Source organism: Artemia franciscana, chromosome 5, assembly GCF_032884065.1.
Source record: "Artemia franciscana chromosome 5, ASM3288406v1, whole genome shotgun sequence".
NCBI lineage: Eukaryota > Metazoa > Arthropoda > Branchiopoda > Anostraca > Artemiidae > Artemia > Artemia franciscana.
This window is the reverse complement of record NC_088867.1, coordinates 17,535,660-17,548,529: the sequence shown is the minus strand read 5'-3', so window position 1 is coordinate 17,548,529 and position 12,870 is coordinate 17,535,660. Positions and strand designations below refer to the sequence as shown.

At 37.0% G+C, this 12,870-nt stretch overlaps 1 protein-coding gene across 2 annotated transcripts in view; it reads right to left on the bottom strand.

The window, feature by feature from the left end:
* LOC136027040 (bumetanide-sensitive sodium-(potassium)-chloride cotransporter-like) overlaps positions 1-12,870 on the bottom strand; it is a 167,758-nt gene that overhangs the window by 21,137 nt on the left and 133,751 nt on the right. The gene's annotated exons all lie outside the window — the stretch shown is intronic.

Below are 12,870 nucleotides of genomic sequence, written 5' to 3'. Positions count from 1 at the left end.
GACGGAAACATTACTGAGCGAATTATAAACCTGTATGAACAAGGACAACGCTTAAAAGAATGATTACGAGTAAAACATTGTTATTCACCAAATTATATTTCTTTTATGATTTGTAAATTTGTTAAACTTTTCCGTATAACAGGTTTACCCCTGATTAAATAAAAAAAATTGTTTTCACCTGAAAGTAAGTAGCAACATTAAAACATAAAACAAACAAAAATATTATGTCTATGAGCGGGGTTGCCCCCTTCTTAACACCCCGCTCCTCAAGCTATTTTTTTAGTGCTCTTATAAAATCTTCTTATTGTTCTAATTAAACGACCCATGTGTGTCATGAATCTTTCTGAAAGAATTGGGACAAAATTCAAACTTTAGTATAAGGAGCGAAGTGTTGAGGAGAGGCCCCCCTCATATAGGGGAGAGGGGGCGAAACCGTACGGTTTTAGGTTTTGGACCCCTATAAGATGTTCTTCTAAAGATACAAACTTTGTTCTTACATGTACAGAAAGCTTATTTACTCATCTCTCTTAGGAATTTTTTCCAATGACTTCAATCAAGTCGTTTCTCAGTGAGACCCTAAAACATATGATCTCTTAAAGTGTCCGAAGTCGCCCCTACTGTGGGGCAACTTCGGACACATAAGGGGCATTTTCGGACATCTATAGTTAACGATTCAAACAGTGTATTCAGAAAATATAAAAGTAGCAGAATTAACTGGAATATCAAAAGAACTCAAAAGGCATTTCACATCATTATTTTATGGCATAGCGAGACAAGTCACACCCAAATACAAGGCCTTTGACTGCTCGCCCTGTCCCTCCTGCAGTAAAAGGAGTAGGCAACCTCATAATAATATCATCAAAATCAGTTTCAGCACAATAGGGACATTCTGGGAAGATGAACTTTTCACTTAATTTGCGGAGGTAGTTTATTTTAGCTAATCTGCCACTCACTTCTTCAATCTGACCAACATAGTAAACAGCGGAGTTTGGTTTCTTTCCCATCATAAGCCTCACAAGCACAAAATTTCCTGGAGAAAATTCTTCGTTAGTCTGAAGTTCACTGACACTTCCAATGTGCAAAGACTCATCATCCGAATCGTCTATTAGCTGCATATCTTTGTCTGAAATGCTATCTTCAGCCTCCTCGTCAATGGATGAAACCTTGGACTTCTTCAATGACTCCGATTTCAAGGACTCATCTGGTTTACGTTTAGGAGCCCTTTTTTTAGTTTTCTTGTTAAGCTTTGCCTGAGCCTCTGTTTCAAGGGATTCCTTCTCTGGAGTATCTGTCAAAATCCTAGTTTTCCCTATCTTGTGCTTTTTGCAGGAACCCATTTGCATTCTTGCTTTTGCATATGGTCTTATACTTTCAGGAGTTATAGGCAGGTTTGGTGTGTCCTTTGGTGGATCCACCAAGACAGGAGCAGAAGAATGAACTGAACCAGGGTGAGGATCATCATTAGTAGAATCTGTGTGATTCTGTTCTGCTGGGTCAGGGCGGTTTGTCACTTCAGCTGGTAGAAAATCGGCTTCTGTGAAGACATTCGGATTCAAAGGCCAAATTCCTGCCTTTTCGAAACCAGCTGTGATGTTACGAGGGTTCAGCTTTTCTAGATATAGCTGCTTGCACAACTTTGCTATTTCGTGTATTGAAATCCTCCGACCTGGAATTATCTGCAACCAAGTGTCGAAGGATTCTCTGATGGCATGTTTGAATGGTGCATAAGCCGAAACATCAAGGGGCTGGATGCGATGAGAGCAATGGGAAGGAAAGGTCAGAAGATGAATGCCATTATCTTTGCACAAGGAAACTACTTCAATTGAAATATGGCTTTCATGATTGTCGAACAAGAGCAAAACAGGATCCTCTTTGCTGGGTTTAACTTCTTTCTGGAAGTGCTGCAATGAACAAAGGAAATTCTGCGAGGTCATCCATCCACGTCGATGGGCTACGCCAATACATCCTGGTGGCCCGTCTCGATACATTCTCTTGGGAACCTTGACTCTTGGAAAAACAAACACTGGTGGAATAGTCTGACCAGTTGCAGACACAAAGCACAGCATTGTGGTATTTTCCCCTCTTTCTGCCGACACGGTCTGTGCCACCTGTTTTGCCCCCTTTTTAGCAATCACCTTTGGAGCCTGAACAACAGTGGGCACTCCTGTTTCGTCGCAGTTCCAAATCCTACCAGGAGGAAAATGGAACTTGCTATACAGTCCCTGAAGATTACGGAAGAAGGCACCAATTACAGTGGCATTGAAGCCGGCAGCACGAGCCTGTCTTGCGTTTTCCGGCTTTCTAATGGACAAACTGGCGTTACGCTTCATAAATCCTTTGAGCCAGTCGACTCCTGCTCTTTCATTCAGCTCCCAACTTGGAGGGAATTTGAGCTTCAGAGTTGTTGCCCGTTGGTAGGCTAACTTTCTCGTTGCATTTGGAGTTAGTCCGTGGTTCAGTATTGAGGAGTTTTCGACGTATATAGTGAGTTCTCTCTTTTTTTGGGAGTAAAAACGAACCTAGAACTCTCCTGAAAACTACATTATCATTGTTTGCACTTGAGCTACCCTTTTCAAGATCTTGCATTTTACTCTTGTAGCGTTTCACGGCATCCACAAGGGTAGACTTCTTCAAAGAAAATTCTTCCGCGGCTGATCGGAAAGATGAATTCTCATTTACGACTTGTCTCACAGCATGCTTCAGTAATTCTGGATTTGGGGGGGCCACCCCCTTTTCGAATATAGGTGCGAACCATAAATAAAAGAAAAATCTAAAATGTCAAAGACGGAGAGAAGCCTATATGTCCTCATATTGTAAATAAACTTAATTTAGCAGAAACGCCCCAAAGTTTCGTGAGCTGATTTTCTTTCAAAAAAAATGTTTCAAAAATAGTTCTTTGCCCGGGTGTCTGGATTGATGAATAATAGATTTTAGTATATATTTTGTTGTGGTATTCTTGCGCTGGGGTGAACTCCTCTGTTATCTCCTATCTTGTATTTTTTTATGACGAGATGTGTTTTTTCTTATGCATTCGTACTGTCCCAGCATTACGAGCTCTGCTCTCTGTTGGCGCATAATATTGTTTTTGTGTTTTGAAAGTTGGATTTAATAAATTCCTCTTCCTAGTCTATAATAAAATTGAAATACTTGGTAATTTCCTAGCTCTAGCTAATTCCAATTCCAGACTCGGAGATCCTTCAATCAGCATGGGACGAAACCGGACACCTCGAAATGTGTCCGGAGTCGCCCCCAAAAAACTGTCCGGAGTCACCCCTTATTGACGCCATTTTGAAAATTTACCTTTTTTTGGAAACCGCCAGACATTTATTGATGAAAATTACGAGGAAAATACCGGAAACATACCTCTTATGATTCTTCTAACTTACGACCCTATAGCTACAATAACTTGAAAAATATTCGACGAGGACTACAGGTGTCAAAATTTCCAGAGAGTATATAAAAACTTCTTTACCTCTTATCTCAGTGGTCTTTGGCATCAAATATTCAAAACTTCCGCCTAATGTGTGCTACATGAATGCCATCTAGTGGCGATTTTCTGAATGGATTAGTTCAATGACTTTGGATGAGAGGTCCAACGGACGGTTTCGCCCCCGTACGGTTTCGCCCCCCTCTCCCCTACGTAATAATTTTGTTTTTTTAAGTTTCAATGTTGCTCCCTACTTTCAGTTGAAAAAAACTCCTTTTTTTATTTATTTTCTGATCGTTTTTTAAATGATGCCAGGAAATCTGACTCCACCTCTACGGGAAAATTCCCCAAGTAATGGAAAGATCTTTAGACAATTCAATCCCAGTGAAAATTTATCCTGGACAATTACACTTAACATCACAATGCGTAAAATTGAGTCTGCAAAGAAAAAGTAAGACAAATAAAACGAATTTCATATAGAAATTCTGGAAAATCCCCCGAGTATAAAATTTTTCCTGAAAAATTCTTCCCGAGAAAGAAAATTCACCCCTCCCCCAAATGAAAAATATAGGCAAAATTCCCGATTACAAATTCCATACACAAACAATGGGCAAATTGTATAACTTAAAGATCTTTTCCCAGGGACTGTGGGGGGTCATGCTATCTTCGAAAATATTTTTATTACGCCTTTCAACTATACTGAACAAAATGGTTGTCAAAAAATTTGATCGTACAAGTTTTGGAAAAAAGGGATGTGGGTGGGAATAGGTGCCCTCCAATCTCCATGGTCACTTAAAAAGGACGCTAAAACTTTAAATTTCCATTTGAATGAGCTGTATTCTGGGACCATTGGGTTGATAGATCACCTTTGGGGATCGCGCATCCGTGATCTTTCTTCTGGCAAAACAATTCCACATTTTTGTAGTTATGAGATTGAAATTTCAACAGAAAGGTTCTCTAATACGCTGAATCTCACGGTGGAATTTTCAAAAGGTTTCTTTGAATTTTTAGGGGGTATTTCCCCACTTTTCCAAAATCGTGCAAATTTTGTCAGGCTCGTAGACGTTGAGGGGTTACACTAATCCGAACTTCTCTGATATATTTGGAATCGGCATAATAAGTCAATTCCTTTTATATATCTATTGGAATCAAAATCAGGCTTTTGAAAGTTTCGGTTACTATTAAGCCGCTTCGTCCCTTACTTACGGTTCAATACCCTGAACTGTGATAAAAGCAAATAGTTCGAAGGTTTGTTCTTTTCAAAAATACTCCCAAGATAATCTACTTTTCTATTGTGTCTTTTCTTACTTTTATCCAAAGTAACTTAAATTTTTATATTTTTAAGATTATATTACCCTAAAGATTGCATGTAAGGAAGCCCTAATCTTGATGAACATGCTAATAAGTACTGGTTTCCTTTTTAATAATGAAGATATTTCTGAAGATTTTGAAGATTTACATAAACAACTTTGAAAAATATTTTTGAAGCCTGTTGCAAAACTGACTATATTTTTAGTGTTTTATTTGCCCCCTTCTCCTTTTCTAGTTAAGGGGTACCAACCTATAGCACAGCACTTTTGAGAAGAGGGCTACTTCAAGCTTTGTCAATGTTGTCAATGAGAAAACATCTGTCTTGGTGTGAGCGAGGTGGAGGATGGCCAATCTGGCTCTTATATACCACATATTGGCTTTTTCTTACTTCCTCATATATTCATAAGAACTAGCGTAAGATCAGCGAAACTTTAATCTATAATAGACAGAACAGGTTTTCACTAACTCCTTGCATCTTTTCTGGCATACATCCTGTAAACATTTTAAAAGGGTTCTTTCCAGGTGCGTGAAGGATACTGGGCAAAATTGTGTTTAAGTGGAACTACCATTGCTGCCAGTGACCTATTTAGATAAATAACTAATGTTTACCTAATCTTGTATTGCGGTGTTTTTCTGTAATAGTTGATACATTTTCATGTAATAAAGCTATGAGTAAGAATTACTTAGCACAGGGGCGCAGCTCAAGCATTTTTATTGGGGAGCTAGAGGGGGTCCACATCTGCTTAGTCAATAGACATGGGCTATCCAAAAAGGGAAAAGGAGTGATGCTTCCGGCCTCTTCAGTTTGCTTATAGTTACAGTAAGGATTAAGTATTATTATATGTGAATTACAGTAAGTAAGTAACTTACTGTTATCTACGACTTCTATTTTATTTCAATAAAGATAAAATTCAAATACTTCTTATTGATTATGTATGTCTGATAATGTGTTTCAAATTTGTACCCCTAAGATTTCTGCACCTGGAGCGAGTGCCCTCACAACTCCTTACCTCTAGAACTACCTGTGGGGAAAGGGGTAATGGAAAACGAAAAACACAAGCCTAAATGTGTTTTAAAGACGTTTGAAAATTCTGGTGATTCAATTCCGAATTCTCTCCCGTTAGCCTAAGGAAAAATCAAGTAACTTTGTTGAAAGGGGCCATCAAAAACATGTGCCAAAACTGAGGCTGGACAAATAATTGGATCATATTTGCTAATTAACAAGGTCAAAGTTGAGCTGGTTTTACTGTAAGTTAAGACAAAGATTGCCTTCATGTTTTGTTATGTGTTACAATAAGAAGATGTATATGAGAATCAAGACCCTTTTTCAAAACCTTCTTCTTCTTTTTCCACTTTCCGTTGCTTTTTTTAAATTTGTTTCTGAGCCAGAGAACGAAAGTAGGAGCTCCCAATTGTAATTTTAATAACAATGTAAAACACATCAAAGCTGAGAGCTGGAAAAGGCCGGTTTTTATGGGACTGGTTAAGGATCCAAAAACTTGGCCATGTTACATTGCTGAGCGTGCAGTCATGCTTAATCTGAATAAACGATTTACAGAATATGTAGCAGACCAGCTGTCTCGATCCTGCAACCACATGTGCATGTGCTCTTCCATCTAAGGAGGGGTGTTCCAATCAGCCAAGCAAAGATAGGCTGTTCCTTCCCTAACTCTTAGATAGGACATTTTCTTCCGGCAATAACGAGGAAAAGTTACTATTTAGCAAAGACATTGCTTGGTTAAATTCACAAAAATTACAAAATACATAAATAAATAACGCACATTTATAAAAAAAAAACATGAATTAACTAGTGGACCCAGCTTTCTCTAAGGTTGTCAGCAATGACTTGCTACAGACGACAGCAATGAACTATAAACAAGCTTTCGGGTGGGTGATGGTGATTTATAATTAAATAAGCTCATAATAAGGTGATTTATATATCACTTATATAATCTATATTATCACATAATAAATAAGGTGATTTAATAAGCTCAGCTTTTTTGCCAGCTTTACCGTCAATATTAAAGTTCATCTCCCCATTCTACCTCCTTCAGCTCCCGCACCCATCATAGGAAACTGAATCTCGCAATTGAACCTTGCACCATTCTAACAGCCACGTACATCGTGTCATTCAGTTGCATGAGATTTGAAAGTGACGTCTTGGTAAATCAGAGAGTACACCCTTTAATATAATTAAATAAAAAAAACAAGTTTTTTCAACTGAAAGTAAGGAGTGACATCAAAACTTAAAACGCACAGAAATTAATTCGTATATGAAAGAGGCTGCTTCCTCATCAACGCCCCGCTCTTTACGCTAAAGTTTGACTCTTTCTCTCAATTCTTCTTTCTAAAACAGTAAAACACTTTAGCGTAAAGAGCGGGGCGTTGATGAGGAAGCAGCCTCTTTCATATACGAATTAATTTCTGTGCGTTTTAAGTTTTGACGTCACTCCTTACTTTCAGTTGAAAAAACTTGTTTTTTTTATTTAATTTCTGAACGTTTTTGAATCAATGCATGTTTTGATTTTGGCTCTCCGCAGAGAAATAATCAAAACGAAATTTGCATATTTTTTTTTGGCTCAATGGCTTTCTCATAACTTTAATCGAATGATTTTGAGAAAAAAAGAGCGGGGGACGAAGCCTAGTTGCCCCCCGATTTTTTGGTTAATTAAAAAGGCAACTAGAACTTCTAATTTTTTACGAATCTTTTTATTGGTAAAAGATTTACGTAACTTATAAATTAGCTTACGTAAAGAACTTTTGTATTCTCATGTTTTTATTACATATATGAGGGGATTCGCCCCATCGTCAGTACCTCGCTCTTTACACTAAAGCTTAAATTTTATCCCAATTCATTAAGAATGACCCCCTGAATCACAAAAGCCGTAGAATAAGTAGTTGAAATTACCGAAAATACTTTAGCGTAAAGAGCGAGGTATTAGAAGGAGGTGAGCCCCTCATATGGGTAATAATTTCTGTTTGTCTTAAGTTTTATTGCTGTTCCTTACTTCCAGCTGAAAAAGCTTTTTCACTTTTATTTTTTAATTGTTTTTTTTAAATAATGCTAGTAAATCCTGCTCTCCCTTCATGGAAATTTTCTTCTCCCATTACAAATTCTCGAAGGAAAGTTCCCCCAGCATATCCCCCTCTTCTCAACCCCTCCCCCAAACCAAAAAAATCCTCCTGAAAACGCCTGTATACTTCCCAATAACCATTACTATATGTAAGCACAGGTCAAAGTTTGTAACTTGTTGCCCCTCCCACGGGGACTGTGGGGGAGTAAGTCGTCCCCAAAGACATAGTTATAAGGTTTATAGACTACGCTGAATAAAATGGCTATCTCAGAATTTTGATCCGTCGACTTTGTGAAAAATAATTAGCGTGGGAGGGGGCCTAGGTGCCCTTCAATTTTTTTGGTCACTTAAAAAGGGCACTAGAACTTTTCATTTCCGTTAGAATGAGCCCTCTTGCAACATTCTAGGACAACTGGGTCGATACGATCACCCCTGGGAAAAAAAACAAAAAAAAACAAAAAAACAAAAAAACAAATAAACACGCATCAGTGATCTGCCTTCTGGCAAAAAATGCAAAATTCCACATTTTTGTAGATAGGAGCTCGAAACTTCTACAGTAGGGTTCTCTGATACGCTGAATCTGATGGTGTGATTTTCGTTAAGATTCTATGACTTTTAGGGGGCGTTTCCCCCTATTTTCTAAAATAACGCAAATTTTCTCAGGCTCGTAACTTTTGATGGGTAAGACTAAACTTGATGAAACTTCTATATTTAAAACCAGCATTAAAATGCGATTCTTTTGATGTAGCTATTGGTATCAAAATTCCATTTTTTAGAGTTTGGTTACTATTGAGCCGGGTCGCTCCTTACTACAGTTCGTTACCACGAACTGTTTGAAATTGCTGACAACTTATGCAGAAAATTACCCCCCCCCCCATTGAATAACAAGAAAAATCAATTCTTACATGGCAGCAGGGATATGTCCTCTTATTTTTTCGTCTCAAAAGCTAATTCTTATATCTTATTTTTTTTATATATTAGATTCGATAAGGCTGCAATAAAGTGCCACAAAGTACACTAAAAGCGCAATTTGGGCGACATCTATGGAATCGAAAGGCTGGGCCGGTCACATGAACATCTTAGAAAGCTAATTATGAGCTTATTCGTGGACTAACTTTTATTTTAATTACTTTTTATAAATTAAACTTAATAAGGCAACCATAAAGTGCCAAATGACCCCCAAAAAGTGTACTTTCGGTTTTTTCTAAAAATAGAAAATAACAATAGAGATTGTTATCGTAATAACTATTTCTCCAATTTTTTGTGGGGTAAATTTTCCCCTTGCCTTGCCCTTCCCCCAAACGAAGCCACTGCTGAGACATTTAGACACTTCCCCTCACCCGGTAAGTTTTTTTCCAAAAAAAGATGTTGTTTCACACCACAGTTTGAAAAATGTGCAAAACATTTCAGTGCCAGCACAGTTCATTCTTACAAACGAAGTAATAAACAGAGCATGTGCAAAATAAATAAAGAAACTGTAAATAATATACTGACTAAAAAATAGAAATCTGTTTCACTCCAGGAGTGACTCAACTTAAAATTCTTCCGTTTATGCTTAAAATTGAAAATACCTCTACTCTTAATTTAACATGTAATTTAACCTAATTCTTGCTCCAAGGAATTACAGTCTTAATTACAATTCAGGGCAAAGAGCTAATCTCCGTGAAAACTCTTATAGAGATATTCGAAATTTGGCAAGAATTGGGGGACTTCACGCTACGAATTTAAATGGAGGAACAAGCTCACCAAAACTGTCTTAATTTCTTTTAAGATCGAGAAAATTCAAATTGGTTTTCATGCTCAGCAGCGTATATTCTAGTGTCAGACGAAGATTTTTGTGTGTTTTAGGCTATTAAGGCTTTAAATAAATATTTTCAAGATTAAATGTGAACTTGGCAATTTTTATCAAGAGAGATCAATTTGGGCAGGGAAGATCTTAAACGAAGGAGATAAAATTGGAAAAATGTTTGTGCAAAATATCGTTGACGCTAGTATCTGCCACGGGTAGCAACAGGAAAATCACTGTAATGCAAACGTTACCGTGAATGTCCGGAATTATTGATCGACTGTCACCGGTGAATGTCCGAAATACCTTTTTTCCCCTTGAATTTAGTCAGCGTTGCCAGTCAACTTTTCAGTTTTGTTTTAAGGTTTGATGGTGACAGGTTAGGTTGGGTTAGGTTTTTAGACCATTTCTGAGACTTATAACTTAATTTAACGTAACTTAACTTACCTTTAGCTTTTACCATAAAAGCTAGCATAAGACTGAAAAAGCTGCTTCGCGAAGCTAATTGAATCTAAGCAGAGAAAAGGGAATTTTTGGACATTCACCGGCGAATTTCACAACCAGATTTTGAACATTCACAGTAACACATATCTCCCTTTCCTTCATAAATCAGAAACAGTAGGATACCGTAAGCTATTATATTCTTTTCAGAATATCATGGGATGCTCATCTGGCTGAAAATTCTTTTTTTAAACCTTAACTTCCATGGAAAGAAATAATTGTAACCCCTTCCATCTAGAGACATCTATATAAGCACACACAAAGGATACTATTAGTATTTTCATAGTAGCAAAATAAGAAACAAATATCTGTTAATTATTTTTAATTGAAAATTCTCTGCAGAAAAGAGTATGCTTAATTATTTCCTTCAGAGTGAATTCAAGTTTTGAGTTCCTTTTATTGATTAAATTAAATATAAAAAATAAGTTTTTTTAACTGCAAGTAAGGAGCAACATTAAAACGTACAGAAATTGTTCCGTATATGAGAGGGGTTGTCCCGTCCACAACGCTTCACTCTTTACGCTAAAGTTTGACTCTTTCTCACAACTCTACTTTTTAAAACAAAACAAAACTTTAGCTAAAGAGCGAGGCGTTGCAGAGGGGAAAACCCCTCTCATATACGAGATAATTTCTAAAAGTTTTAAGTTTTGATGTCGCTCCCAACTTGCTGTTAAAAAGACTGTTTTTTTAAAATTAATTTCTGAACGTTTTTGAATTAATGCATGCTTTGATTTTGGCTCGCCGCACATGAATAATCAAAACGAAATTTGTATATAATTTTTTTTTTTTTACTAAATGGTTTTCTCATAGTTTTGATCGGATGATTTTGATAAAAAAAAGGGGGAGGAGGCCTAGTTGCCCTCCAATTTTTAAGTTACTTAAAATACAACTATATTTTTTTTTTTTTTTATGTACGAACGTTTTTGTTAGTAATAAACATACGTACCTTATGAATTAACTTACGTAACAAACTTTGTGTATTTTTATTATGTATATGAGGGGGTATGCCCCCTCGTCAATACCTCGCTTTTTGCACTAAAGCTTGAATTTTATCCCAAATCTTTAAGAATGACCCCTGAATCACAAAGGCCGTAGAATAAATATTTGAAATTACTAAAAATACTTTAGCGCAAAGAGTGAGGTATTGCAGAGGAGAAAATCTTCTTTAATACGTAATATTTTATGTTCTTTTGAAGTTTTAATGCTACTCATTACTTCCAGGTGAATTTTTTTTTTAATTTACTTTCTCATTGTTTCTTTTTAAATAATGCTAGAAAATCCTGCGCTCCCTTCATGGAAATTTTCTTCCCTGATGATAAATCCCTTTATGGAAATATCCACCCACGTAACCCCCTCCACTGATCCACTCCCACCCCAACGCGAAAAAGTCCCCCTGAAAACGTCTGTATACTTCATAATAACCATTTACTATATGTAAACAATGGTCAAAGTTTGTAACTTGCAGCCCCACCCCCGTTGACTGTGGGGTATTAAATCGTCCCCAAAGACATAGTTATTAGGTTTTCGACTAAGCTGAACAGAATGGCTATCTCAAAACTTTGAATGGGTTTTGCCCCCTTTTTAATACCTTGCTCTTTATGCTAAAGTTTGACATTTTCTTCCAATTATTTAAAAATAAATCCTTAAACACAAGAGCTGTTTAATTAGAATAACAAGCTTTTTTGAAAGTTCTATAAACACTTTAGCAAAATGCTGGTAAACTTGGCTTCCCCACCATGAAAAATCCCCCCTTTTACGAAAAACTCCTAAATAGAAACTCCTACCACGTAAAATACCCAACCCCCTCCTAGTGGGAAGTTACTTTCACGGAAAATTCCCCCATAGAGAATTTCTCCTATAGAAAATTCTTCCATAACAGGACCATCCCGCGAATATTCTCAAGACAATGTCAAACCAACTAAAAATTCCCCCCGGATAATTCTCTCGGAACCCTCAGCGTAACATTCTTTCAGCGTAACATTTCCCCTAAAAAGATCACATTCTGGAAAATTTCCTTCCCATATAAAATTTCCACTGTGGAAAATTTTCTGAGCAGAAATTCACCACCACTTCCCCCTCCCCACTTGAAAAATATATGCAAACTTCCCAATAAGAAATACTATTCGTAAGCCATGGCCAAACTTTATAACTTAAATACCTATGCCCAGAAGCTCTGGGCGGTCATGTGTGTAAAGCCAAAGGCATAGTTTTTGGATCTTTTAACTTTGCTGAACAAAATGGCTAACTCAAAAATGGCTTATTGCGCTCTAATTTTTTGGTCACTTAAAAAGGACAATAAAATCGTTTGATATCCGCTCGAATGAGTCCTCTCCTGAATTTCTAGGATCATTTTTTTCGGTACACTCACCTTTGGGTAAAAAAAAGAAATAAGCAAATAAACAACAATCCGTGATCTTTATTCTCGTAAAAAATACCAAATTCTGCATTTTGGCAGATAGGAGCTTGAATTCTCTACAGCATTTTCTGATACGCTGAATCTGATGGTGTGGTCTCCTTTAAGATTCTTTGACTCTTAGGGATTTTTCCCTCCGTTTTTGAAAATCAGGCAGATTTTCTTAGGCTCTTAGCCTTTTTCACAGTTAAAAAAAGTTCGGAATAATAGACAGATAAGTCTGCAAACCAAGATTAGAATATTGGAAGCTACAGTGATGACAGTGATCAAATATGGCCCTGAAGCATGGGCGCTCCGAAAAACAGATGAAAATTTACTAGATGTTTTCCAGAGAAATTGCCTACGCATTGTTCTGGGT